Source organism: Triticum urartu, chromosome 2A (genome assembly GCF_056163025.1).
Source record: "Triticum urartu cultivar PI428250 chromosome 2A, HENAU_Tu73, whole genome shotgun sequence".
Classification (NCBI taxonomy): Eukaryota; Viridiplantae; Streptophyta; class Magnoliopsida; order Poales; family Poaceae; genus Triticum; species Triticum urartu.
In genome coordinates this window covers 86,199,091-86,205,317 of record NC_141874.1, presented here as the reverse complement: position 1 = coordinate 86,205,317, position 6,227 = coordinate 86,199,091, and the positions used below count along the sequence as shown (strand labels likewise).

General features: G+C 46.1%; 1 pseudogene; it reads right to left on the bottom strand.

The window, feature by feature from the left end:
- Positions 1-4,138: 4,138 nt before the first annotated feature.
- Positions 4,139-5,091, bottom strand: LOC147983964 (uncharacterized; annotated as a pseudogene).
- Positions 5,092-6,227: the final 1,136 nt, after the last annotated feature.

The following is a 6,227-nucleotide window of genomic DNA, read 5'->3' as shown; positions in this document are numbered from 1 at the left end:
GCATGTCGGTTAAATCGTCGACAGTGGCAAAAAAGTGGGTGGTGGGTGGGCTTTGAATTTCTTCATCGTCCGCATCCCAATCTCGCTGGCCGCAGTCCGGCCAGGGCTCTCCTGATAAAGAGAGAGACTTCGGTGATTTCAGAATATCGCCGAAAGGCAAGTGCTGAAAGATGTCCGCAGCAGTGAACTCCATGATCGGCGCCCAATCGGATTCGATAGGCCGGGGCGCGGAGGGTTCGGAGTCCGGAAAGGAGTCCGCCTCTTTGGAGTCATGAGTCTCGCGGAGTGCGGGGCTGGTGTTCGGCTCAATCGCCGTTGGGATCGCAGCCCCCGAGGTGGCGTCCAACCGCCCATCCTCGATCGGCGCAATTGGCTCCGAATTAGGGACCGGAGCCGATGCGGGTGCGGCCTCCAGGGCACTGTTCGGCGGCAGATCTAGATCATGTTCGTCGGGACAGTGCGGCGCGCTCGGCAGTGGCTCGAATCCGTCGAAGATCAAGTCCCCGCGGATGTCAGCCGTGTAGTTAAAACTTCCAAATCTGACCTAACGGCCAGGGGCGTAGCTTTCGATCTGCTCCAGATGGCCAAGTGAATTGGCCCGCAGTGCGAAGCCGCCGAAGACGAAGATCTGTCCGGGGAGCAAGGTCTCACCCTGGACTGCATCGCTGTTGAAGATCGTAAGAGCCATCGGGCCTGACGGTGACGGCATAGAGGAACTCTCAATGAAAGCACCAATGTCGGTGTCAAAACCGGCGGATCTCGGGTAGGGGGTCTCGAATTATGCGTCTAGGCCGGATGGTAACAGGAGGCAGGGGACATGAAGTTTTACCCAGGTTCGGGCCCTCTTGATGGAGGTAAAACCCTACGTCCTGCTTGATTAATATTGATGGTATGGGTATTACAAGAGTTGATCTACCACGAGATCAGAGAGGCTAAACCCTAGAAGCTAGCCTATGGTATGATTGTTGATGTGTATGTTGTCCTACGGACTAAAACCCTCCGGTTTATATAGACACCGGATAGGGTTAGGGTTACATAGAGTCGGTTACAATGGTAGGAGATCTGAATATCCATATCGCCAAGCTTGCCTTCCAGACACGGGACGAAGTCTTCAATCTTGTATCTTCATAGTCCTGGAGTCCGGCTAAAGGTATAGTCCGGCCATCCGGACACCCCCTAATCCAGGACTCCCTCAGCGGTCTTTAGTCGCGGTTGGAGCCACCAACTGGGACTAAAGGCATGCGCTTCCCGCTGCTTGGCCTGGCCAAATTTCACCTTTAGTCCCGGTTGGTGGCTCCAACCGAGACTAAAGGTCCCTCCTATATATACTGACACTTCAAAAAAATTCAGTTTCTTCTTCTCTTCTTCGTCTCCTCTACTTCGATCGACATCGCCACCGCCTCGCCGCCCCCGGCCTAAGTGGGATCTCGCTGAGTAACAGATGGTGGATGCAGGGGTCACTCCAATTACATTGAGCTGCCCCCGCCAGGTCCAGGACTTAGTTCTATGCGCATGGGGGACGTTGGACCCAAAGACAGGCCAAGTTTTGGAGCAGGCAAGTCTTAAAGGAGCCGACCTTGATTTAATTGTTGCAATAGAAGAGGCTCGAATGGGGGTGTTCACACCCAGCAGAGAGAACGATGAGCTTACTCGCGCCCTGAAGAACCCTGAATACCCGGGAAGAACACGAGGCAAAGGCGTTGTTCCGTGGTTTGAGGGGTTTGCGGACTGGAACGCCGACTACAGAAGCCGTGCGAGAAAGAAGATGCAGGAGGAGAAGAAGAGGAAGCTGGAGGAGGAGCAGAGGAAGCAGGAAGCAGACCGCCTTCAAGGCCTTCAAGGCACGCGGAGTTGGCACTCACTTTCCAGCGGCAGCAGCAGCAGATCGACTCACTTAGTCAGGAAAGAGGGTCTTAGCAGCGGCAGCAGCTATCCAGCATTGGATAGCACCATCCCATCCTTGATGAGAAGCAGCATGGGTTCTGCCCCGAGCGTTGAGGCACTTCTAGATAGATACCCTGTGGATGACAACATGGATAACACTAATTGTGAGCTACACTTTAAAATGAAAACATATCCATGAAGGTGGCAGATGGCGTTGCTTATACAAATCCCCCTGAAGCAACCTTCCATTGAAATCTAATTCCAGCTGGCTATGCTCGTGTCGCGGTTGATGAAGTGGTGGCACAATATTCGGAGCTAGAGCTTGACATTCCTGGAGGTGACGACGAGCGCACACTGGGAGAGGCCATACATCGTATAATTCTATGGAGAAAGGATTGCATCGTCTTTCCAAGCCCACCGACACCGCGTCAGCCGGCTCCTCCTCCAAGTCCGCCACCGCGTCAGCAGACTCCCGCTCCTCCAAGTTAGCCACCGCCTCAGCAGAGTCCTGCTCCTCCAAGTCCGCCAACGGGTCAGGCCACTCCTCCTCCTCCAAGTACGGCACCACGTCAGCCCACTCCTCCACCTCCAAGTCCGGCATCGCATCAGCCCAGTCCTCCTCCTCCAAGTCAGGCACTACGTTAGCCGTCTCTGCCGCCTCAGTGGGCTCCGCCCCCTAAGCAACAATGGAAGAGAGGCGCTGCAGCTACGGCGGCTAGCTGTACAACAGGAGGCAAGAGATACCAATTTGGTCCAAGCCTCAAGCCTCTTCCGAGGTTGCCTTACGACCTGACCGAAGAGGAGAACAAAGCCGAAGTACAAGCCCAACTGAGGGCCCATTTTGGACCGAAACACAAAAGAATGAATAAAAGAATTAAATAGGTTGAAATGAAAAAGAATTAAATGGAAAACACAAAACTAAAAGGAAAAATAAACCATAAACCCAAAACCCCTAAACCTTTTAGTCTCGGTTGGTTACGTTGGTGTAACCAACCGGGACTAAAAGGCCCAAGCCCCCCAGCGCGTGCTCGTGCCACGTGGTGGGCCTTTGGTCCCGGTTCGTGTTGAATCGGGACTAAAGGGGGGCCTTTAGTCCCCAGCCTTTAGTGCCGGTTCCAGAACCGGCACTAAAGGGCCTTACGAACCAGTACTAAAGCCCAATTCTGCACTAGTGCATGGACCTTATTGGCATGGACGAGTGAAACAAGAATTCTACAAATTAAGAAAGAGCCAGATCATTAACCAACATCGCCACTCGTCGGCTTGAGCTATATGTTGTAATATGTACTACTTTGAACCATTTGGATGCTGACCTATGTGTTGTAATCTATACTACTTATTATCTTTGAACCATTTGGATGATGAACTATGTGTTTTAATATGTACTACTTATTATCTTCAAACCATTGGGATGATGAACTATTGTCTTTAATTTGTATTATGTCTCTGAAACATTTGCCTGACTATATAAACAAGATAATTGCTTCCATTATGATATACTCTCCCCGTCCTTGAAAGAGTGTACTTCCAACTTTGTTGGAGGGTCAAACTATCTCAAAGTTTGACCGAGTTTGTGCAAAAATATATCGATGCTTGTGAAACCAAATAGGTATATGAAGAAAAAATATTTTATCATGAATCTAATGCTACTAATTTGATGGCATAAATGTTGGTCTAGTATTGTATAAATACGACCAAATATAAAAAAGTTTGACTTTCCAACAAAGTTGGAAGTACACCCTTTCAAGGACAGAGGGAGTAAGTACTGCTTACACCCCCACCATAATCGAAAAACATAACACCCTTACATATTCTAAAATGATGACATAGATTACATTATTGCTAACACCTGATAATTATTAAAGCTACATTAGTCCACAGATCTACCATAGGTGCTCAACTAGATCAAGTTGACACTAACAATGAACTTGTTTGTTTCGAATATCATTGTGAGCTTGAAGAAACTGAGTTCATGTAGCCGCCTCTTAGTGATAAGGTGTCATTAGATCTCCTATATTATCATAGCGGTAGTCTACACGACTTCCACACTCATCTTCTATTATCATGTTATACAGGATGATACAAGCTGTCATGACTTCACCGAGTGTCTCCAGATCCCAATACCTTACTGGTCCACATACAATAGCAAAACGAGCTTGCAGAATATCAAAGGCTCATTCGACATCCTTCCGACATGGTTCTTGGAACCGGGAGAAATTTTTGTTCTTTTCACCTTTAGGATTTGGAATTGTCTTCACAAATGTTGCTCATTGCGGATATATGCCTTCTACAACGTAATACCACGTGTTTTAGTTGTGACCATTGATGGTATAACTCACTTTTGGAGCATGTCCTTCAACTAGATTTGCAAACGCGGGTGAACGACGAAGAACATTTATATCATTATGAGATCCTATTAAACCAAAGAAAGAATGCCAAATCCAAATGTCTTGTGAAGCAACAACTTCAAGAATGACTGTGGGTACATGGTTATACTCGACAAAAAAACCTTTGTGTGGTAGGGATCTTTTTTCACTTCCAATGCATGCAGTCGATGCTTCCGAGCATACTCGGAAACACCCTTTGCTCTCCAATTGCAAGTAATCTAGCGGTATCTTCAACATTTGGAGATCTCAGGTACTAACCCACAAAGAGCTCGACCACACCACACACAAATCTTCTAAGATTATCTAAATCAGTGGAAATTGCTAGTCGAAAATACTCATCGGTAAGATCAGCTGATATCCCATAAGCCGGGGTTTCAAATATTGAGGTCAATGTTTGATAAAAATGTGTAAACCAGGAACACCAGCACTATTCTTCTCAGGGAAAAATAGCTATCATGTGCCTCTATAGCACTTGCTATGCGCAGAAAAAGAGGAGATGCATTCTATACCTGTGACGAAAAACTTAAATTTATTATGGTGAAAACGAAGCAGATACACTGGTTTCATACTTGTTGCGAAACAACCTTGGGGTGAAGGTACAGTTATGTACAAAAAGGTCCTTGTGGAGGTTCTGAAAGCGTTCCGCAAAATCGTGCTGAAGAGATTGACAACCCGGTTGTGAACCTCCACGTCGTGGAGCATCCAATCGGGCTTGTTCTTCCTCTGCTATGATTGCAGCCATCATGAGTTCCTCATCTTCGGAGGAGGAACCTTCGCAAAATTGTCAGGCCAAGCTTCGACAGTGACTCATTTCGTTGTGGAGAGATGGTGAAACAGAAGTAGAAGAGCAGGCAGAATCAAAATTGTGAGAGATATGGAGGTGATCATGTATTTATAGAGTTGAATACTAGCCGCTCGTAGTTATGAAATATTCTTAAAATATAGAATAACAGATACATTTAGGGGAACTTCTGGAGTTGAGCAATTTTTAGGGAATAATCTTTTAGGGGAGTCCTCGATTTTGAGATATAGGGGAGAAATTTTAGGGGAACCATTGAACATTCTCTAAGGTCTTAGGTAGCCTCGCTCGCTACTCAAAAAAAGGTAACCTCGCTTGTCGGGGAGGCGATCGGCAGTGGACGTCGTTGATGACTTGCGGCTCACTCGTGTCGGCCGCGGTGCATGAATCAGGGCTCTACTGGATGTGTTTGACGCGTCGTGTGGATAATACCAATGATCTGTCATATACTCCTAGACGACAACGATATCTTTCCTAGTTGCAATGAGCGGGTGGCGCCACACACTCTACATGCTCGACAGCGAGCTACTTCGAGCCAGGGAGGTGGGCGACGATGCATGACTAGGCTCGGCTGCATAGGTCCGTCCCAACATGTACAATATTTTCACTTTTTCTTTTTTTTTGAAGTTCAAACTGTTTTTCAATTTTTTTGTCTAATCCAAATGAAGTCCAAACCTTTTGGAAATTTTTACATTGCTTCATGAATTATTCTAAGTCCAAATAAAATATAACCTAGAGGCTTTTAGTTTATATTTCTATAAACTAGGGTTGATTCAAACCGGAATTTCTTGTGGTTGAATTTGAATTCTATAACTCTTGAAACCTTACTGTAGCTTCATAATATTATTTAAATACCAGATAAAAAATTCAAAAGATTCTACCAAGTAAATTCCCTCTTTGTAAATAGACCCTTGTTCTACCACTTAATTAAACCATCCCAAACCATGATAATATAGAGCATGTACATATATACATATATGAAGCTCTTGCCAAATACCTACAGTTTATGTGACGGGCATTTTGGGTAAATTGAACGAGTTTTGAGTGATTTACCACTTAAAACTGGAGTTGAATTCTCCTTGGTTTCACCTTTCAAGATAATGAGATATCATATGATGACATGAACATTTTCTCAAAAAGGAGGTTCAAACTCTCGG